Source organism: Microcaecilia unicolor, chromosome 7 (genome assembly GCF_901765095.1).
Source record: "Microcaecilia unicolor chromosome 7, aMicUni1.1, whole genome shotgun sequence".
Taxonomy (NCBI): domain Eukaryota; kingdom Metazoa; phylum Chordata; class Amphibia; order Gymnophiona; family Siphonopidae; genus Microcaecilia; species Microcaecilia unicolor.
In genome coordinates this window covers 133,382,627-133,393,075 of record NC_044037.1, presented here as the reverse complement: position 1 = coordinate 133,393,075, position 10,449 = coordinate 133,382,627, and the positions used below count along the sequence as shown (strand labels likewise).

Here is a 10,449-nt window from a genome sequence, read left to right as displayed (position 1 = left end):
TGAATGTTTTCACTTATATACACTGTCAGCTAGCACATTTGCTTATTTCCGATCTGACGAAGAAGGGCAACCTTCAAAAGCTAATCAAGAAATGTATTTAAGTTATGTCCAATAAAAAAGGTATCATCTTATTTTCTTTTCCATGTTTTATTTTGTTTGATTTCTATTGGTCAGAAACTAAACAGAATCCAACCAGATCCTGCACCATTCACACCAAGATGGCTGCTTCCACCTGGAGCCTGCAGCCAATCCCACCAAAATGCTGGATTCATTAGGATCTAGCAATCAACTCCACCAGAAGGGCAGGATCCACTGGGATCCAGCACTCATTCCAACCCAAAGAATAGGATCCACCTGGATCTAGCACTAATTGGCACCAGAAGACGTGCATCATAAGTACTTTCCAGCTTTTCCCTCCTGCCATTTCCCCCTCCCCCCATGATCTTCAGAATGTCTCACCTTCTTGCCCGGATGATCTCCAGAATGTCTCTCCTTCCCTGCCCCCTTTGATGTCCAGCATGACTCTCCTTCTTGTCCTGCCTCCTTGATTTCCAGAATATCTCGCTTCCTTTCCCCCAATTATCCACAGCATCTCCCCCCGTTGTCCAGCATATCTCTCTTCTTCCTTCCTGGATGATAATGCCATTATCCAGCTTGCTCCCTCCCTCTCTCTCGCTTCCCTCCTACCCCGTACAGTTGCTTCCCTTCCCATGGCCCAAAAAGCACAACAGAACATCACTCCACTTTTAAGATAGTACTGTACTGAGGGGATCCGACTTTTACCTTTATCCGTTTCAGAGTCACCGCAAGCAGGACTCAATCAGTTAATCGCCCTGCCCATTCTGTGACATCATGGTTGCTTTTGTTTCCTTCCCTCTCCCTCTTCCATTTTCATTTTGTGATGCGAGCGGTAGGCTGCTGGGGTCGCAGTAGTTCGGTATGTTTTTTTTTATTTTATTTACATTTGTATTTTAATGTTCACCCTTTTTAAAGCTCTTGTGGATGCAAGAGACAGAAAATAGACTGGGTAAAATAAGCCATCGTTTTCTGACGCAAACTCAGAAATTTTGTTGTTTCCCCCGTATTTCCTCTCTGTGGCCCTCATAGTTACTTCTAATGTTGTCTTTTGCAGAGCAAAGAGATTTGATTCTTGCATGCATTTTTCGCTTGTACTTGTTACTTTTTCTGAGCGTCTTGTGCGGTAGTTTAAATTTTGAACGAGTTTGTTTTATTTGTGTCTTGCTTTCTAGTTTACGCAGCTGGTTCAAATTTTGCGGTGTTGAGCTTTTGATCTGCCTTCCTACCACTCTTCCAAATATCTGCTTGGGGGAGGGGGTTCAGCAATCACAGCTGACATGCATTGCGTTTGCTCTCATACTTAGCTAGTATGACGTTATATTTTGAGGCTTTTAATTGTTCTAAATAATTTAATGCCCTGTACACACAACTGAAATTCAGTTCCTCATCTCATGGGATGCTAATAGTTTAGATGGCGTTTTGCTATGTCTTATGAGGATGCATTTGTAAGGTTATTCTAGAATACACTGAAATCACCCTATTTGTGCTCAGAATAACACATCAATTTCTATTATATACAAAAAGTAGAGAGGTCAAATTACCGAGTTTTCCTGGCTCCAGATTTACCTGACGAGGGTCCCGATGCTAAAAAGTCGCCGTTAAATACTGAGGACCCATTGATCAGAAGCCCCGCACTGTTCCAAACAGTGCTCTAAAATTAGTGTTGGAACAGCGCAGGGCAATAACACCCCAATGATTAGAGCTAATAGCATTCAGATTTAGGCATGCTGTTAACTCTGATCATATGGTAAAAGTGCGGCTCAGGTACAATCCTCCTTAACTTGTTTGACAGGACTGGGCTGTTAAAACACAGGAGCTGCAAGCCCCGCATCCCCCCCCAACAGCAAGGCCCTGGTGGCCTAGTGCCCCCCCCCCCCTCAAGCCCACACACCTCCCCAGGGGTCTGGAGGTCTGGTGGATCTCCAGCCTCCCTAACCCCCCTACACACAAAAAAATACCCTGATGGCCCAGTGGGCCACACACCCCCACCCGCCCTGGTGGTCTAGCGGTCCACTCCACCCCCACCAAACCTCACAATTTGATGGAGGAGGAAGTGCCACCTACGAAATGGCAGCGCCCTGCCCAGTTCTTCCCTCTGTATAAGAGAAACTCCCTTAAATGGTAGAGAAGCCCCGCCCAGCGCATCACAGGATACAGTGGGCCAGGCAGGGTGCTGCCGTTTTGTAGGCAGTGCTGGAAGAGGAGTGAATGCTATTCCCTCCATCAAATTGTGAGGTGCGGGTGGGGGTGTAGCCCACTGGGCCACACATATAATACATGCACATTAAACACACATACCATATACGTACATGGCACATTTCACACACACATGTGCAGATACTGTTAAAAAAGGTAAGCAGACTGCTCCACTGAGAAGTCACCCTCATGCAATGACAGCTCCAGACCTGCTGGAACATTTTAAACATTAAAGGTAGGTGTGCATTTCTGTGCATTGCACGGAATGCTCATTTTAATTCTAATGAGATCGTTGTAATACATTTGAATAGGATTATCAGTAGCTGCTACCTCAAATGGCAAAAGTATTGCAAATCCCTTTGTGCATTAGACGCTGAATAATGTGCGTGCTAGACCGGCTGCAACCTGTCTGAATCAAACATTGCAAGCACAGTAAGCTTTGAGCATTGGGGCCAGGGTTGAGCCAGTCTTGGGTTTCTCTTACACAGTAACATAGTAGACAACAGCAGAAAAAGATCTGCATGGTCCATCTAGTCTGCCCAACAAGATAAACTTATATGTGCTACTTTTTGTGTATACCTTACCTTGATTTGTACCTGTCCTTTTCAGGGCACAGACCGTGTAAGTCTGCCCAGCACTATCCCCGCCTCCCAACCACCAGCCCCTCCTCCCACCACCGGCTCTGGCACAGACCGTATAAGTCTGCCCAGCACTATCCCCGCCTCCCGCCACCGGCTCTGCCACCCAATCTCGGCTAAGCTCCTTAGGATCCATTCCTTCTGAACAGGATTCCTTTATGTTTGTCCCACGCGTGTTTGAATTCTGTTACCGTTTTCATTTCCACCATCTCCCGCGGGAGGGCATTCCAAGCATCCACTACTCTCTCTGTGAAAAAAATACTTCCTGACATTTTTCTTAAGTCTGCCCCCCTTCAATCTCATTTCATGTCCTCTCGTTCTACCTCCTTCGCATCTCTGGAAAAGGTTCGTTTGCGGATTAATACTTTTCAAATATTTGAACGTCTGTACCATATCACCCGTTTCTCCTTTCTTCCAGAGTATACATGTTCAGGTCCTCAAGTCTCTCCTCATACGTCTTGTAACGCAAATCCCTTACCATTCTCGTAGCTTTTCTTTGCACCGCTTCAATTCTTTTTACATCCTTTGCAAGGTACGGCCTCCAAAACTGAACACAGTACTCTAGGTGGGGCCTCACCAACGACTAATACAGGGGCATCAACACCCCCTTTCTTCTGCTGGTCACACCTCTCTCTATACAGCCTAACAACCTTCTAGCTACGGCCACCGCCTTGTCACACTGTTTCGTCGCCTTCAGATCCTCAGATACTATCACCCCAAGATCCCTCTCCCCGTCTGTACCTATCAGATTCTCCCCGCCTAACACATACGTCTCCCGAGGATTTCTATTCCCTAAGTGCATCGCTTTGCATTTCTTCGCATTGAATTTTAATTGCCAAACCTTAGACCATTCTTCTAGCTTCCTCAGATCCTTTTTCATGTTTTCCACTCCCTCCCGGGTGTCCACTCTGTTACAAATCTTAGTATCATCCGCAAATAGGCAAACTTTACCTTCTAACCCTTCGGCAATGTCACTCACAACTATATTGAACAGAATCGGTCCCAGCACCGATCCTTGAGCCACTCCACTACTCACCTTTCCCTCCGAGCTAATTCCATTCACCACCACCCTCTGGCTTCTGTCCGTCAACCAATTCCTAATCTAGTTCACCACTTCGGGTCCTATCTTCAGCCCATCCAGTTTATTTAAGAGCCTCCTGTGGGGAACCGTGTCAAAAGCTTTGCTGAAATCTAAGTAGATTACGTCCATAGCTCGTCCTTGATTCAATTCTCCTGTCACCCAATCAAAGAATTCAATGAGATTCGTTTGGCACGATTTCCCTTTGGTAAAACCATGTTGTCTCAGATCTTGCAACTTATTGACTTCCAGGAAATTCACTATCCTTTCCTTCAGCATCGCTTCCATTACTTTTCCAATAACCGAAGTGAGGCTTACCGGCCTGTAGTTTCCAGTTTCTTCCCTATCACCACCTCCGCCGTTCTTCAATCCCTCGGAACCTCTCCTGTCTGCAAGGATATATTAAACAAATCTTTAAGAGGACCCGCCAGAACCTCTCTGAGCTCCCTCAATATCCTGGGATGGATCCCATCCGGTCCCATGGCTTTGTCCACCTTTAGCTTTTCAAGCTGTTCATACACACTCTTTTCCGTGAACTTCAATCTCATTTGTACTTTTTGCAGTCCATCGCGGTCCTTCTCCAGGATTTTCTTCTGTGAAAACAGAACAAAAGTATCTATTTAGCAAATTTGCTTTTTCTTCATCATTATCCACATGAAAATTGGGAAATGAGACTATAGCAACTGCCCAAGCTACCCGCTCTGTCTCATCCCCTGCCCCTTTTAAAAGCAGGAAGCCATTTTGTTTTGTGCTTAGTTTGGAGATTTTCTCTTTTTCCTTTCCCTCTCCTTTTTTGGGGATTTTGTCCTTTGGGTTCAACTTGAGCAGTTTCTAAGGCTGGTCCAAGGGGATATGATGCCCTAGGCTCTAGAGTAGGCAGCAGACAAAGGACAAGATAGCGCTTCTCTCCCCCAAAGTACCCAAAAAGGAGGATACCTTCAGAGCTTGTTTAGGGAGCAGGGTGGGTTTTCTCACTCAGGGCATTGTCTAGGACATTGCCCAAAGAAAAAAGAAGGCAACTTTGATTCACAGCCTCTATAATAAAAAAACTTTGCAATCACTGGTTATACTCAGCAAAACTTGTAGCAGTTAGAGAAGAAGTGACGTCACGCTAAAATATGGCGGACTAAAATCGGAGCTCCGAGCCAGCAGCCAGAAAATAGCGTACAAACGATAGTACCCCCAGACGAGCGGTGAAAAAACAATACAGAGAAAGGGAGGAGAAAGTGCCCTGAGGCGGGTAATGCCACTTGCGAAGCCCAAGATCCCGAATACCGAGGAATCAGAGGCACGCAGGTCAGCGCAGAGCGGGAACATGCAGGCAGAAAAAGATGGCGCCTCCAAGGAAAAGATAGAGCAGATACCATCGTGACAGAAGGCAAAGGGAAGCCTGGAAGCAGGAACGGAGGTAGATCCGGAAGTATGGGGACAACTATGCAGCTGGTTCCAGGAGATAAAAACGGACCTCAAGGAGGTGAGAGAGGACTTTTCACAGCTACGAGCGGATCTCCGCGGTGAAATCCAGGAATTGGGTAACCACGTGGCAGAGGTGGAGAATAATATTGAAGAGCAAACATAAACCCTGAGCATCGTGGAACAGCAGCTAGCAGATCAAAAAACGGAGACCAAATACCTCGCTGAAAAATTGGAAGACTTGGAGAATCAGACCAGACGCTCCAATATAAGAATCCGCGGACTGCCCGAAACACCCGAATATCTTAAATGTGAGGAGGTAGTGCAGGCAATTGCGGCCCACCTACTAACTACCCCGGAGAACCCGCAAGACAAGTTGGCAATACAAATAGAGCGAGCACACCGGGCATTGGGAGCGCGCAAAGCAAACCAGCCAAAAGATATAATAGCATGCTTCATGGATTTCAAAGTAAAAGAACTGGTGATGAGAAAAGCGAGAGCAGCCAGCCCACTAACTTGGGACAGCTATCCAATTGAAATATATCAGGACTTATCGGCTGCTACCTTAAAACGACGTAGTGAGTTGAGACCACTAACAACTCAACTGAGAGAGGAAGGCATTACCTATAAATGGCAACACCCGTTTGCATTGCTATTCAGTCACGAGGGCAAGCAGCGAAGGGTAGCATCGTGGGAGGAGGCCCAGGAATATGTATATAAGGCAGCCAGAGGCGGAAGCAGAAGCTACAACCCGGGAACATGGGGGACCGGAGCGGAGCAGTAAACCAAAATGGCAGAGAGTATCCCAGGGACGAGACCGCCTGAGATGACAAATGTCAGCCAAACAACTGGTGGCGCGAAATGGAGAATGAGAAGGATATCAGAAGGATCCCTGAGGGCGTAAGAAACGGAAACGTGAGATACCCGCTTTAAAGGGGGAAGCAATGAGGAAGCTGCTGGATACAGGGGGACATCACTTCCTCTATTAAGAGACATGACTCAAGATAGTAATGGGACATGTCTTATTTGGAGGGAGAGGAGGGAAAACGATGCAGGGTAGGGGGGATGACCAAAATAGATGGTTGGGGCTGCCTAAGGTAAAACTAGAAAACTTGTAGCAGTTAAATTATGTTGCCTAGGATTAATATATTAAATACACTGACCATGAGCCTACACGCTAGACCATCTTTGGATGCAGTATATACGTTTATATTTACAATTGAAGTCCTTCTAATTCAAGAATGGATATGTAAAAAAATGTCTGATTCTAGTTTCATCTAAATGACAGCAGATAAACACTTCCCAGTACCTGGCATATTATGAAGTAATACAAAACCCTACAAAAGTCTGTCAGGAACAGAAATTGCTCAAGGGGGCTAATGGTCAGATCTTCTACGCTAGAGCTATCAGTGCCTGTTTCACACCGCAGGATCAGCACTGAAAAACAGCGCTCTAATACTGAGAATAAATTGTGTTAAAATTATATGCGTGCTGTGTGTGTGGGGGGGGGGGGGGGGGGGGAGGAACTTGCCGGGTGCATTCACACAATTGCTGTGCAGTAAGCACAGCTCTTGTGCCAATGCCCAGTCAAACTGGGGAGCAGGGACCCTGTGCTGAATTTATATTAAAGAGACAGTCTTGTGTCTGAAATCAAAACTGCTTTCTCCAGCTTATATCTCTGCCTAAACATTGGGCTGCTGTGACAGTGTGTGAGTGCAGAGGGTGAGAGAGGGAGGGCCAAGACAGACAAAGACAAGGGATGTGCACACTACCAAGCAGAGAAAGAGCCCAAATACTTGCAACCTTTTTTATGTTTTTTGGCTTGGAGTTTGTACTGCTACCTTCAAATTCATGAGAAATCCTTTCTTCAAATGCTCCAATGCCAGCTCTAAGTTGTGGGCAGGGTTTGATTTGTGCTCTGTTTCCGATTATTGCTGAAGTCTTGGAGGCCGCCCTTGTAAGTATCGGCGGCCATTTTGAACAGTGATCCGGCAGCGGGGAGCGTCGGCACCAGTGCCAGCATCGAGCAGGCAGGACCAGGGATCTTTCCTGCCTGCCCCGAAGAATTGTTTACACAACCTGGGTGGATGAAGGAGGAGCAGGTGAGAGAGCAGGGTCGGACATGAGTGGCTAGAGGGGGGGCAGTGGGAGAGTAGTGTCGCTGGACATGGTTGGCTGCAGGGGGAGCAGGGGGAGAGGAGGGTCGCAGGACATGGGTGGCTGGAGGGGGGGCAGGGGAGGGTCTTTGTTTGGTGGGCTGCTCCCTGCCACTTGCTCCGCGTGTTTCCCTACTTCTCCTCCTGCCTGGGAATCAGCTGTGAGTGACATCAGCCTAGCTACAGAGCGTAGCTCAGCTGCCTGGAAATCAACCGTGAGTGACGTCAGCCTGGCTACGGAGCCTAGCTCAGCAACTCCCAAGGCGTCACGGACACAGGCAGACACTGTTAGGTTTTCAACACTACCTCCTATCCCATGACTCTCCAATTTCCTCTGGAGTCTTTCATGAGGTACTTTGTCAAATGCCTTCTGAAAATCCAGATACACAATATCAACCGGCTCACCTTTATCCACGTTTGTTCACCCCTTCAAAGAAATGTAATAGATTGGTGACGCAAATTTCCCTTCACTAAATCCATGTTGTCTTTGTCTCATTAATCCATGCTTTTGAATATGCTCTGTAATTTTGTTCTTTATAATAGTCTCTACCATTTTGCCTGGCACCGACGTCAGACTCACCGGTCGTTAAATAGCGGGAGGATTGTGAACAATTACAAGAGGACCTTACAAGACTGGGAGACTGGGCGTCTAAATGGCAGATGACGTTTAATGTGAGCAAGTGCAAAATGATGCATGTGGGAAAGAGGAACCTGAACGTCATGCAAGGTTCCATGTTATTAGTCTCGGATCAAGAAAGGGATCTAGGTGTTGTTGTTGATGATACATTGAAACCTTCTGCTCAGTGTGCTGCTGTGGCTAAGAAAGCAAATAGAATGTTAGGTATTATTAGGGAAGGATTGGAAAACAAAAATGAGGATGTTATAATAATGCCTTTGTATCACTCCATAGTGCGACCGCACCTCGAATATTGTGTTTAATTCTGGTTGCCAGATCTCAAAAAAGATATAGTGGAATTAGAAAAGGTGCAGAGAAGGGCGACAAAAATGATAAGAAGGATGGGACGACTTCCCTATGAGGAAAGGCTAAAGCGGCTAGGGCTCTTCAGCTTGGAGAAAAGGTGGCTGAGGGGAGATATGATAGAGGTCTATAAAATAATGAGTGGAGTTGAATGGATAGATGTGAAGCATCTGTTTACGCTTTTCAAAAATACTAGGACTAGGGTGCATGCGATCAAGCTACATTGTAGTAAATTTAAAACAAATTGGAGAAAATGTTTCTTCACTCAACGTGTAATTAAACTCTGGAATTTGTTGCTAGAGAATGTGGTAAAGGTGGTTAACTTAGCGGAGTTTAAAAAAGATTTGGACGGCTTCCTAAAGGAAAAGTCCATAGTCCATTATTAAATGGACTTGGGGAAAATCCACTATTTCTGGGATAAGCAGTATAAAATGTTTTGTACTTTTTTGGGATCTTGCCGGGTATTTGTGACCTGGATTGGCCTACTGTTGGAAACAGGATGCTGGGCTTGATGGACCTTTGGTCTTTCCAAGTATGGTAATACTTTTGTACTTATGTATAATTTCCCGGATCTCCTCTGGAACCCTTTTTAAAAATCGGCGTTACATTGGCCAACTTCCAATCTTCCGGTACCACGCTCGATTTTAAGGATAAATTACATATTACTAATAATAGTACCACAACTTCATTTTTCAGTCCTATCAGTACTCTGGGATGAATACCATCCGGTCCAGGAGATTTGCTACTCTTCAGTTTGTAGAACTGCCCCATTACATCCTACAGGTTTACAGAGAATTCATTAAGTTTCTCTGACTCGTCAGCTTCGAATACCATTTCTGGCACCGGTATCCCACCCAAATCTTCCTCTGTGAAGACCGAAGCAAAGAATTCATTTAATATCTGCGCTACGGCTTTGTCTTCCCTGATCGCCCCTTTTACTCCGCGGTCATCTAGCGGTCCAACTGATTGTTTTGCCGGCTTCCTGCTTTTAGTAAACCTAAAAAAAAATTTACTATGTGTTTTTGCCTCCAACGCAATCTTGTTTTCAAAGTCCCTCTTAGCATTCCTTATCAGCGCTTTGCATTTGACTTGACATTCCTTATTATTTTCAGACGTTTCTTTTTCCATTTTCTGAAGGATTTTCTTTTAGCTCTAATAGCTTGCTTCACCTCAGTTTTTAACCATGCTGGCTGTCGTTTGGTCTTCTGTCCTCCTTTTTTAGTACGTGGAATATATTTGGCCTGGGCTTCCAGGATGGTGTTTTTGAACAGCATCCACGCCTGATGTAAGTTTTTGACCCTCGCAGCAGCTCCTCTAGGTTTTTCTTTCACCGTTCTTCTCATTTTATCATAGTCTCCTTTTTTTAAAGTTAAACGCTAACATATTTGATTTCCTATGTATACTTACTTCAAAGCTAATATCAAATCCGATCATATTATGATCACTAATATCAAGCGGCCCCAGAACCATTACCTCCCGCACCAGATCATGCGCTCCACTAAGGACTAAGGATTTAAAGCCTGTGCTGTAAATTTTGAAAAGAATTAAAAAACCCTTCCTCATTGACAAAATGCTCGATCAAGACAATGCCCGTATCCGACCATCTCTTAAACTGTCCGGACTGCAGCCCTGGTGGAAAATCAGCATTACTCCTACATGGCAGTAAATCACTAACATTTGGGTGCTGATGCCAACAATTCAGAAGAGCCCTGCAAATGCCTCTTAGTGGCTGTAGCAAGATACTCCTACGACAAGAGCGAGGCAAAAGAAAATTCAAATGACAAGGTGTAAACAACTCCCTTTCCCATCGCGTAGGAGTAAACTGCTCAGTGCCGAATAACCAATCCCTAAGGTGCCGTAGAAGACTAGCCTGATTATAGTGCCTAAGGCAAGATAAACCCAAAAGTCCTT

At 45.5% G+C, this 10,449-nt stretch overlaps 1 protein-coding gene across 1 annotated transcript in view; it reads left to right on the top strand.

Annotated features, from left to right (window-relative positions):
* The first annotated feature begins 999 nt into the window (after positions 1 to 999).
* The window catches only part of SH3BP4 (SH3 domain binding protein 4), a 242,813-nt gene continuing 233,363 nt past the window's right edge, over positions 1,000 to 10,449 (top strand). Inside the window, 1 exon segment of the mRNA XM_030209195.1 lies at positions 1,000 to 1,027. The gene's annotated coding sequence lies outside the window, so the exon portion shown is untranslated.